Below are 14,354 nucleotides of genomic sequence, written 5' to 3'. Positions count from 1 at the left end.
AGTGTATATATTGTATCCCTCTGATAATTAATGTACTTGCCCCATGTAGACAGCACCAACTGTAGTGTCAAGTGAGGGGTCCATCATCCTTGGTGATTACTACCTATTTAATGCTGTCTTGTTCTTAATGACAGCCTACACTTCTTAAACCAGATTGCACTACAAAAGATGCTGACAAATTTTCTGGAACTCATTTCTTCCTGGGATACATTAAACCCTTAATGATAAAAGCTGATGCAAGGAGAAAACTGAACAGGATTCTTTTCTCAGAAAATCAGAAAGTGGATTGTGTTTGGATGGAGGTAAGGAATAAGAAGTGACAGAAAACACTTGTGGGACAGATTACATGTTGCTCTGAAGAACATGGTATAAATTAAGGAATAAAATAAGCTTTTAACAATGTTAATGCCATAACGAGGTTGTGAGTGCAAAGGAAGTTTAACCTTTGGACATATTTGACATAACAATTTGGCAAAAGTAATTTGAAGACCAAATTTATATGAGTAATATCGAGGGAGTTTCCAGGAAAAGTATAAAGGGGGGAAAAAAAACAGGGATCTTGTCTTTTTAGTTTGAGTTGATGAAATTCTTTTGTAAAAATAGATTAAATGTTACATTGCAATGGTGGGTAAGAAATAACATTCCATTTACTGATACAGTTCATATTTCTCAACAACTTCTCCAATGAGAAATGAAAATCTCCAGATGAAAATTGATCAGTCTGGATAACTAAAGATTACAACATTGCCAAGGCAAATATTAAGCCAGAGAGTTGGGAAAGTTTTAGAAACTGGAAAGAATGACTAAAACATTGGATAAAAAGTGAACAACTAAACAGTGAGAACAAATCAGCAACAAATATAAATAAATTGTAAAAACATGCTCTAAATCTCCAAGAGGATGAATATTGTCTGTAATTCTGATCCCTTTGAAGACCAAGGAAAGAGAACAGATAACATTTAGTCATGAAAATGGAAAATTGGAAAATATATGAGGTTATTTTCTTTGGTAGGAAGATTAAAATATCTCAACATATTTACAAATGAGGAACTTGTTGGAATTGAACATGGATATTTGTTGTGTGCAAATTATGAACAGTTAACAAGTGGGTGAGGCAAACAAATAAAATGGCTAATACTTTCTTGTCCTTTATTGCAAGTGGTTACAGTTAAAGAAAGAATTTGTGGAATTGAATAGGGCTTTTTTGAGACCATATTTAGGATTTTGTTGGCGACCTGGTCCAAGGTTGGATCACTGGAATAATTACTCTCCTGTGAGTTGACTGAAGTGCATGAGAATGAGAAACAAGACCGTTGAAGCTGAAAGAACTCTTTCCCTTGCTGAGGTGATTAAAATTAAAGAAGCTTCAGTTTAGGGTAAAGAATTAGCCATTTAGTACTGAGGGAAAGATTTGTTTTTCTCAGAGAGAAATTAGGTACATGGAACTTAGAAAAATAGAGGGCTATGGGTAAGCCTAGTAATTTCTAATGTAGGGACATGTTCGGCACAACTTTGTGGGCCGAAGGGCCTGTATTGTGCTGTAGATTTTCTATGTTTAATCTTTGACTTCTCCAAGGAGCGGTGGGTGCTCCATTGCTGCCTTCATTCAAAACAGAAGTCAATTAATCACGCTCCAAGTAAATCAAATATGTGAACAAACAGGGAAGTAGAGTGAATTCAGACCATAAACACAAGCGATCCTGTAGGTGCTGAATATCCAAAACAACACACACACAAAGTGCTGGAAGAACTCAGCAGGTCAGGCAGCATCTGTGGAAATGAATAAATGTTTTGGGCTGAGACCCTTCTTCAAGACTGGAAAGGAAGGGGGAAGATGCCAGAATAAGAAGATGAGGGAAGGGGAAGGAGGACAAGCTTGAAGGTGACAGACGAAGCCAGGTGGGTGGGGAGGGGGGATGAAGTAAGAAGCTGGAAGGTGATAAGTGGAAAAGGCAAAGGGCTAGAGAACAGCCTGGAGATAATTCTACTATTCAAGATTATTGAATGGTGGAGTAAATCTTAAAAATATCTTCCAGCAAAAATAAGTAAAATATCAATGATTCCAATTAAGAGCCTATCAGCTTTCTCAGGTGAATGTAAGAGATTCCAATACATTTTTTCAAAAAGCATCATGAAAATATTCCCATGAAAATATTGTTATGTTGATCCTCTGATCAACATAACAAAAGTAGATCATCTTGATCGTTATCACAGCTTTAATTATGTGATCTTGTTATCCACAACTAGGGTGCTGTGGGCATCATTACCATGGCTACACCCTGAAGGTGTTGCTTTACTGAAATCCTGTGGATATCTAAAGGTTGTGAAAGACATCAATGAACATATTTCATAAGTTTTCATTCAAAATTGTCATAGATAATCAAATCACAAATAACAAGTAGAGAACTTGTAAAGCATACTTTGCACATATTGACATACGTTAAAACTAATTTTTTCCGTGCAAGTTTATTTCTTTGGTCCAGTCCCCGTTAATACTTTCAAATATTCTGAAGAGATTTGGTATATCTTTGCAATTCACTTCAGCTAACTTTCCTACATCTGCTTCACCAAAGACTAACATTCTAAGTCCTCACACAAGAAAAAAAATCAAAAGAAGAAATAGGCCCATAGCTAGCTTTAGCTGACCTTCAGGGGTTAACAGCTGAATATAGAGTGTATTTCCAAGGGAGAACCTTGCAGTGTCATGGCATAATCAACATTCTGGCTAACACATGTTACCCTGTTTGGAATATAATTATTTACAGGTATTTGAGCAGGACAAATGATGTGATAAAATTCAATGCAGGAAGACTAGGCTGATTGTGGGCTGGGACTGGGAGGGGCGGGGGAGGGGAGAGTGAGTGGAAGTAGCAGAGTGTTATGAGTAATGAATACAACATGGGGGACTGCAGCTGAGCTGTATGATTGTCTCACCTCCCATTCCCATTAAGCCTGATAAATCAAATCTGTATATTCCAACAGAATTATCACAAATGTTGGTCCTTTCACCTGAATATCATTCTGTACACCCAAAATAAATCATAGCATGATGTTTTTTAAAATTGTCTTTCCTCGGAATTTTCTTGAGCATTTATCGTGTCTGCCATCTACGAGAAGAAGTGATTGTATGTGTTAAAGATGCATGTTGATTGAAGTGATTATCAGCCTGAGATAGCGCCTTGGAACCCAGCTGATACCAATAAAACCGTCTTTAAACTGACAAACATCTCTTCCTGTGATCAATCTTCCCAATCCTTTTCTGCTATGTTTTAGTGCAATGCTTAGCTTATGTCAAACAGTCTTGAAGACTAATGTGGCAGGTTGTTGTGAGCTTGTCCGGTGTACCACAAGCTCTAGGAGAATGATAATGCCTGATTTTATTGGCAAGATAAGGTAGATATTGGGATGTTTCCGCTAGTGAGAGTATTTTGAAGAAAAGGAGATAGTTACAGGATTAGGGGGTGGTCTATTAAAATTCTAATGCATGGGAATTTATTTTTAACAGAGGGTGGTGAAACTGAAATTCTCTGTTCCAGACTTGTAGAAGCTAGATTGTTAGAGGTATTAAAGAGGACATAGATTTTTTTTTTAACTTTCAGAGTTACATTGAGCTGGCACAGAAGATTAGCTGAGCCCTGAGCCAGATCAGAAGAGTGGACATAAGGGGGCCATGGTCACAGTGTTGTACAGCTCAGAAGAAGGTCCCTCAGCCCATCAAGTCCATGCCAACGTTCTGTCCCATCTATACAAATTCCAAATTGCTACATTCGTCCTTGTGCTTCTATTGTATGGTAACGTAATTGGTGCAAATGTACATAATTCACAACCACCAACATTAATTTGGAGCTTCACTCTAAGAGGATGGCCTGACAAGATGACGTAATTATGTGAAGTACTTCTAGCGCACTTTATGTTCAGGTTTTGGGGTTCAATAAAATGTGTTACAGTTTTTCTTAAACATAAATCTCCTCACTTCGGTTTATTTGCAAAAACTTACAAATAAGCCTTGCCTGCTTATTGCCTGCCTAAATGACTGTTAAACGTAGTGATTGAATCTGATTCCACTACCTCCTCTTTACTACATTCCAGATAGCAACCCGTATCTATGCAGAAAAATATCTCCTCAGATCCTCTTTAAAATTCCTTCTGAGTTTAAATTTATGTCCTTTTGTTTTTGCTGCCCTACCATGGGAATAGGTTTCCGACTACCTGTCCCATCTATGCTTCTTCCCCTCAGCCTCCTTTGCTCCAGGGAAAACAAACCTGGTCTATCTGATCTCTCCACCTAGCTGATGTCCTCCAATCCAGCCAACATCCTGGTGAATTTCTTCAATATTCTTCAGCTTCACCATATCCATCTGATTGTGTGGCTATGAGAACTGCATTCACTGTCGAAGCGTCATCTAACCAGTAGTTTGTAAAGCTACACCATACTGCTGCAACTTTTATTTTCCGTGCACCAATCTACGAAGACAAGCATGCCATGCCTTCTTTACCGCCCTATCTACTTTTCAGGGACCTGTGGACTTGAAGCCAGTCTCTCTGCTCATCAACATTCTTTAGCATCCGACCATTTATTTAAAAATGTGAATAAAGTAATTCATTATCTATGTCCTACCCCTACCTTACTTCCCAAATGCATCACTTTACACTGTTGCATTTAAATTCCATCTACCAAGTCCCCACCCAGCTTTCCATTTGATCTATATCGTATTGTGGCCTTAGATAGCCTTCTCACTATCCCAGCACTACCAATCTTCATGTCATCATTTGATTCACAGCTCCTACATTCTAGGTTGCTAATATATATCACAAACAAGCATCTAGCTCCAGTCCCTGTGGTACACTGCTGGTTACAGACTTCCAGTCAGGGAACCATCCATCTGCCTTCCACCACCAAGTCTATTCCTACTGCAAAGGCCTGCATGGAAATGGGCACTTAAGTCCAACAGGTCCATGCCAACCACAGCATCCTCTCTGGCTAGTCCCTGTTCCCTGCATTCGGTACGTAGCCCTCCAAACCCTTCCCTTCCATGTACCTATCCAAATGCCTCTTAAATATTGCAGCTGTACCTGGCTCAACCATATCCTCTGACAGCACTTTCCAGGTATTCACTAATCTCTGTATAAGGAAACTACCTCTCAGGTCATTTTTAACTCCATGCCCTCTAGTATCCACACTCTCTAGTTTTGGACTTGCCAACCTTGGGGATAAGACAATTACAGTCCATCCCATCCATATCCCTTGGTCATCCCTCATTCTCCTGCACTTCAGGGAATAAAGATTCAGTATGGCCAACCTCTCTCTTTAACTCAGGCCCCCTAGCCCTGGCAGCATCCTTGTACATTTCTTCTGCAACCCGTCCAGTTTGACAATGTCTTTCCTATAACAGGGTTTCCTATAACAAAACTGCACACAATACTCTACATGCAGCCTCAACAATGACTTATCCAACTGTAACATAATGCCCCTACTCCTAAAACTGATGCTTGACTGATGAAGCCAGTGTGCTAAACAGTTTCTTGTTTACTTGTGTACTTGTACCCACTACCCTTATCAGGGTTCTGTCATTCACAGTTTGTCTGTCCATAATGGATCACCTCACATTTTAAGTTGAATTCCTTTTGCCATTCCTCAGCCCATCTCCACAACTGATCAAAATTTTTCACAATCACCAAGATCCTCTAATTTAGTTTCATCAGCAAACTTCCTAATCGTGCCATGTACATTCATATTCCAATCATTTACATAAACGATAAAGAACAGAGGTCCCAACACTGACCACTGGGACACCACGTTAGTCACAGGCCTCCAGTTGGAGAATTGACCTTGAACCATCATCCTCTTGTGGCTGTCATCGAGCCAGTTCTGAATCCACCTCATTAGCTCCCCCTAAATCCCATGCAACATAACCAGATCAGCATGCCATGTGGGACCTTGTTAAAAGCCTCACTAAAGTCCATATAGACAACATCCACTGTCCTACCTTCATCTATTTCCTCCAAAAGTTTTATCAGATATGACCTCCCACCTGCCACTGATATCAGGCTCTCTAGCCTGTAGTTCCCTGGTATGTTACTGCTACTCTTCTTGAACAATGGAACAACATTAGCCACTGTCTAGTTTTCTGGAACTTCACAAATGGTTAACAGCAAAGCACCTCACAATTTCTCCCTTGGCCCCCTATAAGGTCTGGGGGTGCACTTGCACAGTCGCTGTGGATTTGCCAAACTTAATGTGTTTTAAAGCTGCAAGTACCTTCTTCGCTGTAATATCCATATGTTCCAAGACTTCTACTGATTCCCCTCATTTCTTTGGCATCTATTGTATTCACCTTATGAAACATCAAGGAGGAATAGACATACCCTGCAGCTCAAAGTGTAGGCATTTATGTGCTCTTTAGAGGACCTAGTCTCTCTCTTATCACCTTTTTACTGTTACCATTTGGAAAAACCTCTTGGGATTATCTTAAACACTACCTGTCAAATCCATTTCCTACTTTATTTTTGGCATCCTGATTTCCCTCATAAGCCTGGTCTGAAACTTTTTATATTCATCGAGAGATTCATTTATAAGCAGAATGTATGCTTCCTTCTTTTTCCTGACCAGGGTCTTAATATCTCTCATGAGCCATGATTGACTGAACCTGGTATATCTACCCTTCACCCCAATAGGAGCACGTTGCCCATTGATATGACCCTTTAAAATCCTCTCACTTGCCAACTACTCTTTTTCTCACTGTTACCATCAGGTAGGAGGTACAGAAGCCTGAAGACACACACTCAGCGATTCAGGAACAGCTTCTTCCCCTCTGCCATCTGATTCCTAAACAGACATTGAAGCTTTGGACACTACCTCACTTTTTTTAATATACAGTATTTCTGTTTTTGCACACTTTTTAAATCTATTTAATATATGTAATTGATTTACTTGTTGATTTATTATTATGCTTCATTTTTTTCTTTCTCTGCTAGATTATGTACTGCATTGAACTGCTGCTGCTAAGTTAACAAATTTCATGTCACATCTGGTGATAATAAACCTGATTCTGATTGTGATTCTGAAATAGAGTCACCCAGTTGACCCCAGCTAAATCCTGCATAATACCATTAAAGTTGATCTTGCTCCAGTTCAGAACTTTAAAGTTCTATCTTTTCCAGGGCTATTTTAAAACTAATAGAATTGTGTCACTGGACCCAAAGTGTTCCCCAACTGCCACTTCTGTTACATGGCCCACCTCATTCCCTAAGAGAAGGTCCAGATTTACTCCTTTCTGAGTAGGTTCCTCTATGTATTTACATGAGGAAACCAACTTGGACTGCACAAATTCTGCCCTATCCAGGTTCCTTGCACCCTGAGTGATGCTGTCAGTACTGGAAACATTGAAATCTCCTAGTAGCACTACCCTACTATTCTCACAAGTATCTACAATTGATTGACACATCTGCTCCTCCACTGACTATAAAATAGTGCTTCCAAGGTGACTACCTTCTTCTTACATCAAAGTTCTACCCAAGAATATACTCTCTAAGCACTGTTATGTCCTCCCTTATCAAAAAGGCAACTCCCTCTCACTCTTACCTGTTCTTCTGTCATGCCTGAAGCATCAGTATCCTGGAACATTGAACCGCCAGTCCATTTTCTGTTATTCTGGTCGCTAGATGCAATGCACGCCCTCACTGTGTTTGTCTCACCTGCTAAGCAAAGTGCATTGAAACAGATGCAGTTTAAAGCAGTGATCCTATCTGCCCCTTTACTGTAAACCTGATTATTGGGCTTTATACTCCTTGGATGCTGCATAATCCTCTGTCTTCTCACTGACCCTGCTCTCAAGTCCACACCCCTTCCAATCTAGTTTAAACCCTCCCAGGTGGGAAAAGCAAATTTCCCTGCTGGGATACAGATCCTCCTCCGGTTTACATGCAGCCCATCCCTCTTGTACAAGTCAGCCCTGATCCCAATACTTCTGCTCCTATTTTAGACCAGAAGACATAGGAACAGAATTGGGCCATCTGGCCCATCAAGTCTGCTCCGCCATTTCATCATAGCTGATCTATTTTTTCTCAGCCTCAATCTCCTGCTTTCTCTCCATATCCCTTCGTACCCAGACCAATCAAGAATATATCAACTTCTGCCTTAAGTAGACATACAGACTTGGCCTCCACAGTTGCTTGTGACAATGAATTCCACAGATTCACCACTCTTTGGCTGGAAAACATTCCTCTTCATCTCTGTTTTAAAAGGATGCCTCTCTATTCTGAAGCTGCGTCTTCTGGTCTTAGACTCTCCCACTGTTGGGAACATTCCCTCCACACCCACTCTATCAAGGCTTTTCCCTCTTTCTTCTGAATTCCAGTGAATACAGGTCCAGAGACATCAAACGCTCTTCATATGACAAGTCATTCAAACCTGGAATCATTTTCATGAACCTCCTTAGAACCTTCTCCAGTTTCAGCTCATCCTTTCTAAGATAAAGGGCCTGAAACTCCTCACAATACTCCAAGTGAGACCTCATCAGTGCTTTATAAAGTCTCAACATTGCATCATTGCATTTATATTCTAGTCTTCTTGAAATGAATGCTAACATTGCATTTGCCTTCTTCACCACAGACTCAACCTACAAATTAACCTTTAGGGAATCCTGCACAGGCACTCCCAAGTCCCTTTGCACCTCAGTGTTTTGTATTTTCTCTCCATTTAGAAAAAAATCTAACCTTTCATTTCTTTTGCTAAGGTGCATGACCATACATTTCTCAACACTGTATTTCATCTGCCACTTCTTTGCCCATTCTCCTAATCTATTTAAGTCCTTCTATAGCCTCTCTACTTCCTCAAAACGACCTGCCCTTCCACCTACATTCATATTGTCTGCAAACGTGGCATCAAAGCTATCAATTCCATCATCCAAATTATTACCATATAATGTAAAAAGAATCAGTCTCAACACAGGCCCCTGTAGAAAACCACATCACTGGCAGCCAACTGGAAAAGGCTCCATTTATTGCCACTCTTTGCTTCTTGCCAATCAGCCACTAATTTATCCATGCTAGAATCTTCTCTGTGATACCATGGGCTCATAGCTTGTTAAGCAGCTACATGTGTAACCCTTTGTCACATCAACCGATTCTCCTTTGTCTATCCTGAACATTTTCTCACATTCTTCTTCTCTAGTACAAAGTGTAAAATTTGAAGCTTGTAGGCTTCACAGCCTGGAACATGTGATACTCATGTCACGAACCATCAAGTTATGTCCAGCTTGATAGCAACCCACATGACAAAGCCCAATGCTCTACTTCTGCAACAGAATCCAAGAAAGTCAAAAGGAATGCAGCAATTGCACTGACAGTTGGCAGAATCCACCTTACTGTGAATTCAGGGATCACAACATGCTGCAAACAGTAAATGAAAATTAACAGAAACCCTGCAACCTCTGGAAGTTTGAAATAAAATGAAAACAGAAAATGCTGAAAATACTTAGCAGGTCAGGTGGTAACAGTAGGTGCTCCTTATATTTCTAGAAAGGGCGCACTATCTCTTTCTATCATGTTGCTTGACCTACTGAGTATTCCCAGCATTTTCTGCTTTAATTCCATGCTGATACATGGTTGTATCTGAGTGGGCTGGTAACCACAGTGTGAAAAGATTTGCAACTTGTCCATCAGCCTCTTTTTCTATACTACATGGAGAAGAGTTGTTTAGAATGATATGGGCCAACTGCACAGAAGTGGGACTGGATCAGATAAACACCTTGGTCAAGATAGACCAAGCTGAATCAGAATCAGCTTCACTATCATTGGCCTAGGCCATGAAATGTGTTGCTTGCAGCAACAATAGTGGGTAAGATATAAAAGTTACTGTAAGATGCAGAAATAAATGAATAGTGCAAAAGACAAATAACAAGGTAAGATTCATCTGTTCTTTGTTCTGTTCAGGAATCTGGTGATGGAGGGGAAGAAGCTATTCCAAAAACAATGAATGTGGGTCTTCAGGCTCCTGCATCTCCTCCTTGTTAATAGTACTGACAAGAGGTCATGTCCCAGATAGTGAGGGTTTTTCGGGATGGTTACCAACTTCTTGAGGCATTGTCTCTTGACGATGCCCTTGATGATGGAACTGGATGAGTCTATAATGCTCTGCAGCCTTTTATGACGTGTGTATTGGAGGGTCCATATCAGACAGCAATGCACACTACCGAGCAGCATTAATTGATTTTCACATCTCCTTTTATTTGGATAGCTGGCTTTGGGTGTGTATCTTCTGTCTGCTAAAGGTGCTGAATCGGTTCCAAGACTGAGTCTGGTGCATTTATATGTCTGGGGACATATTTAAAGGAAGAAATTCAGTGCACAACTTGCAATGTCATATCTCCCTTCAGAATGTTGCAATTACTAAATAGGAATCCAATGACTTCCACTGCATGTGTGTGAAACTGATAGTATGGACAAATAAACACTGTCCCTTAAAATGAACAATTAATAATTTCCATCAGGAGCTGTTCTTGTTATAAGAGTAGGGTAGAAGTGTGATGCAATTGGCCAATGCCCACCTCCATGAATTCTCCACAAGCTCCCCATAACTAACCTGCTCCCCAACCTACCAATTGAAAGATATATTTGCAGACTGACTGAAAATTGTTTGGACTAATATGCCCAACTTGATCTCCATCATCAGCATGGTGTCTGGCAGCATGCTGTTGGTTTTACAAAAGGAACTATTTTGGGTTAATTTTCTCTATCTTCCATAGCTTATGTTTTGTTAAAAGTAGGGAACACCAGTTATGCAGAATTAATGGAGCTACTGAGATGAGGTAGACCAGAAAGTCAAGAATGGGTTTCATTGACATGGGTTTCTAAAACAAGCAAATTTGGAACAAAATGTATGCCACATCTTGTTAAAGAATGTATCTGAGCAACCCTAAAAACCTTGACTTTAATGTGGTGAATTTATCAGGGAGTATTTGACAATGTACATGATATTCGGATCCTTAAGTAAGAGAGAAATGTTTACCAGAGCTCTTGCCAGTCTAGTGAACGAGAAACATTACAACAGTATTTTTAAACTGTATGTAAAAAAAGCTGGCACTTTCAGCCAGTAATCTTACCCTTGTATCCAATAAGGAATGTAAAGATGTTAATATAACAGCTTGTCTGAAAAGTACTTCTAAAATTTACCAAGATTCTTTCCTCTGCCTCTTAAGCTTTTATTGTTTTACATAGCTTTAGCACAATGCTTACATACTAGGACTTGATAATTAATATACAACAGTAAATCCTCCTTAACCTTGTAATTCGCAGGTAACAGAAATTTGATTCATCCTTAGGAGAAACTTTACATTGGGATAGATTACAAATATCTAGTGTTCACAAAATAATCTGTAAAAGTAACCAAAATTGAAACTTTTTGTTATGGTCAGCTTTTTATTAAAGTCTTTAATGATATAATTGTTAATTACCTCAACCTAATGCACTATATTGGAATAGTCTTCTCTGAGTCTTAGCCTGCAGGTCTTAACTAGGTTTATTTTGGCTGGAACCTCTGTTGAAATGGTGTCAATGGCTAAAAGTTGCTATTCCAACTAATTTCCTATTGGGTTTGATTGATCAGCTGCCAGCACCTGAACAAAGAATGGGAGAACCATGCAGGAATTAAGCCTCTTAATATTCTTGAGCAAGAATAAGTTTAGCTGCTTGAATTTTCAAAACTTAATCTCTAACATGATATTATCCTGGTCTATAAAGTATCTCTATATTTTTATTAAGTTAGGATAACCTTTAATTTGTACAATGTCAATTTGTTTAAACCTGTGATTAAATGCACTTCGTGGCCTTACTTTTTTTATTAATAACTGCTTCACATTGAGCGGGTACTTCCAGGAAATGATGAGGAATATTCTCAAATCCCTTTATTTGCTATACATCTATATGCCTTACACAAATTTATCCATGTTAAAATCCATAACTTAGCCATATAATCATTGAAGTCCTTTCCTTAATCATTGCCTTCTCATGTGTTTTAAGTTAATTCAATAGTACCTTTACAGATACAATAGATATGATGTCGGAGATGGCATTAAATAGGAACTTAGAGTGGATAAGGATAGAACTCTAATCATGGACATCCATAATCTACACATACAGCATAAAACATAGAACAGTTTAGCACAGCATGGGCCCTTCAGAGAATTCAATGTCTTATCTGCAGATTTTCTTAAACAAAAAAGTGGTGCATGCCCTTGAGCTGTAAGAACGGTACTCCTTAGTCTGCTTGACAAGTTAAACAGATGGCTCATACATGCAGACACACTGTAGTTTAGATACATTTATGGTTATACATTTTGGTGGTAAAATCAGAAAGGTAGGTTCTTTTTGAAGTACAGTAGTGAGAGATTTGGAATGGGGTGATCCAATGAGACCTGGGTGTCTAAGAGCACCACTCAGTGAAATTAAGTATACAAGTATAGCAAGCACTTAAGAAGGCGAATGGTATGCTTGCCTTCATAGAGAGAGGAACTGGGAATAGAAGCGCAGGAGACGTTTGCCGTACAGGGCCTAAGTGAGATCACAAACTGTGGGCTGTGTGCAGTCTTCATCTCAGTATCCTGTTCAAGTCTGTTCTTCCAATGGCAGGAATTCAGATGATTCACTAGACTGGTTCCTAAGATCACAGGACTGGAATATAAAGGAAATTTAGGATGATTGGGCTTATTTTCACTAGAATTTATAAGAATGAAAGGGAGTATCATTGAAGCTTATGAAATCCTGATGAGTTTGGATAGTCTAAATGCAGGAGAGATGATCCCATGATGACCCAGGACCTGATGAAGGGTCTCTGCCTGAAATGTTGACTCTTGATTCCTCCCCATAGATGCTGCCTGACCTGCTGAGTTCCTTTGCATTTTGTATGTGTTGCTATGGTTTTCTAGCATCTGCAGATCACTTATGTTTATGATCCATGCCAATATTCTACCATAACTGGCATTAGTTTTCAATCAGATTAATGGTCAGTATAATTTTGAAGTTCCTTCCCATGGATGCCTTAGGTGAGCTGAACAGCAAATCTGTTCTCCAGGAATGGCAAAGACAGAATCATCTATAGGAAAACCAGAGTAGACTATAACGGAGAGGAAACTAAGAGCAGGGTTGCACACTAAGCTGATTTCAATATTATAAGTTATTAGACCTGTAAATGTACTAAGTAAAGAGAAATGGTGGCTTTCTCTGTATTGAAAGCTACCATTTCAATACTCTATCAAGGACGAGACTACGTAGCATCCACCCCAGGACCAGCAGACTCAAAAACACTTACTTTCCCCAAGCAGGAAAGCTAATCAACACCTCTACCCAATTACCCACCCCACCATGCTCTCCACACATCCCACAACCACTACTTTATCATTTCTTGTCAGAGTCCTGTGCCTAGCATCACTTTATGGACATAAGCTATCTTATGTATTTATATTGATAGTATTCTTTATCTTATTGTGCTTTATATTGTGCTGCATTAGATCTGGAGTAACAATTATTTTGTTCTCCTTTACACTTGTATACTGGAAATGACATTAAACAATCTGGAATCTTGTATTGTATGTGAAGAACTAATGAGACAGCATTCATTGGGTAAGTAGAAATGACTTGAGGCACATTGATGTGATGAGATCCATCTGATTGTCTCAACTATTTATAGTTTTCTATTCTATTTTTCAGCATTAAGTCAATGTGCAGGAAAAAGACACAAGAATTTAATATACTTTTATATTATATTTTGTAATTGGTTACTTTGACATGGTATGAAATTAAACTCATTGTGGCTATCATTAGATTTTTGAGGATGAATTAGTGTTCAGTGTTGGGACAAAATAGAAAAATATGAATTAACACTTTGCTCAATATCAGACTATTATTTTAATGGGTGTAATGTGTATTGCCATTTCACTTCTGTTGCTCATTTTGTGGTCTCTCCAAACCCTGACAAGGCAAGTATTCAATGTCCTGGCATTCCTTATTGCTCTTGAACTGCGGAAAATTAGAAGACATCCATCATGCTCTGGATTCAAAGTTACATAGAGACTAAACTGGAAATAACAAACTATTTCTATCTTTAAAGGATTTTATAGAACCCCACATGGTTACTATAGCACACTAGTGCTACCATGGCACATCGTTGCAACACTTAATGTTCTTCAAGGTGGAACGTCATGCTGCTGATGCTACAGTGCACCCAGAACAGGAAGTTGAACTGTTCTCTTTTCTCCATCTAAACATTAGAAGGATGCACAGTGTTCTATCAAAAAGTCCCATCCAAGACATTCTCTGGACTCCTTACTGCCAATCTAGACACTTGTTCAGGATCATAC

Source organism: Hypanus sabinus, chromosome 10 (assembly GCF_030144855.1).
Source record: "Hypanus sabinus isolate sHypSab1 chromosome 10, sHypSab1.hap1, whole genome shotgun sequence".
In the NCBI taxonomy this organism is placed as follows: Eukaryota; Metazoa; Chordata; class Chondrichthyes; order Myliobatiformes; family Dasyatidae; genus Hypanus; species Hypanus sabinus.
The sequence above is the reverse complement of the archived record's forward strand: the minus strand, read 5'-3'. Positions refer to the sequence as shown.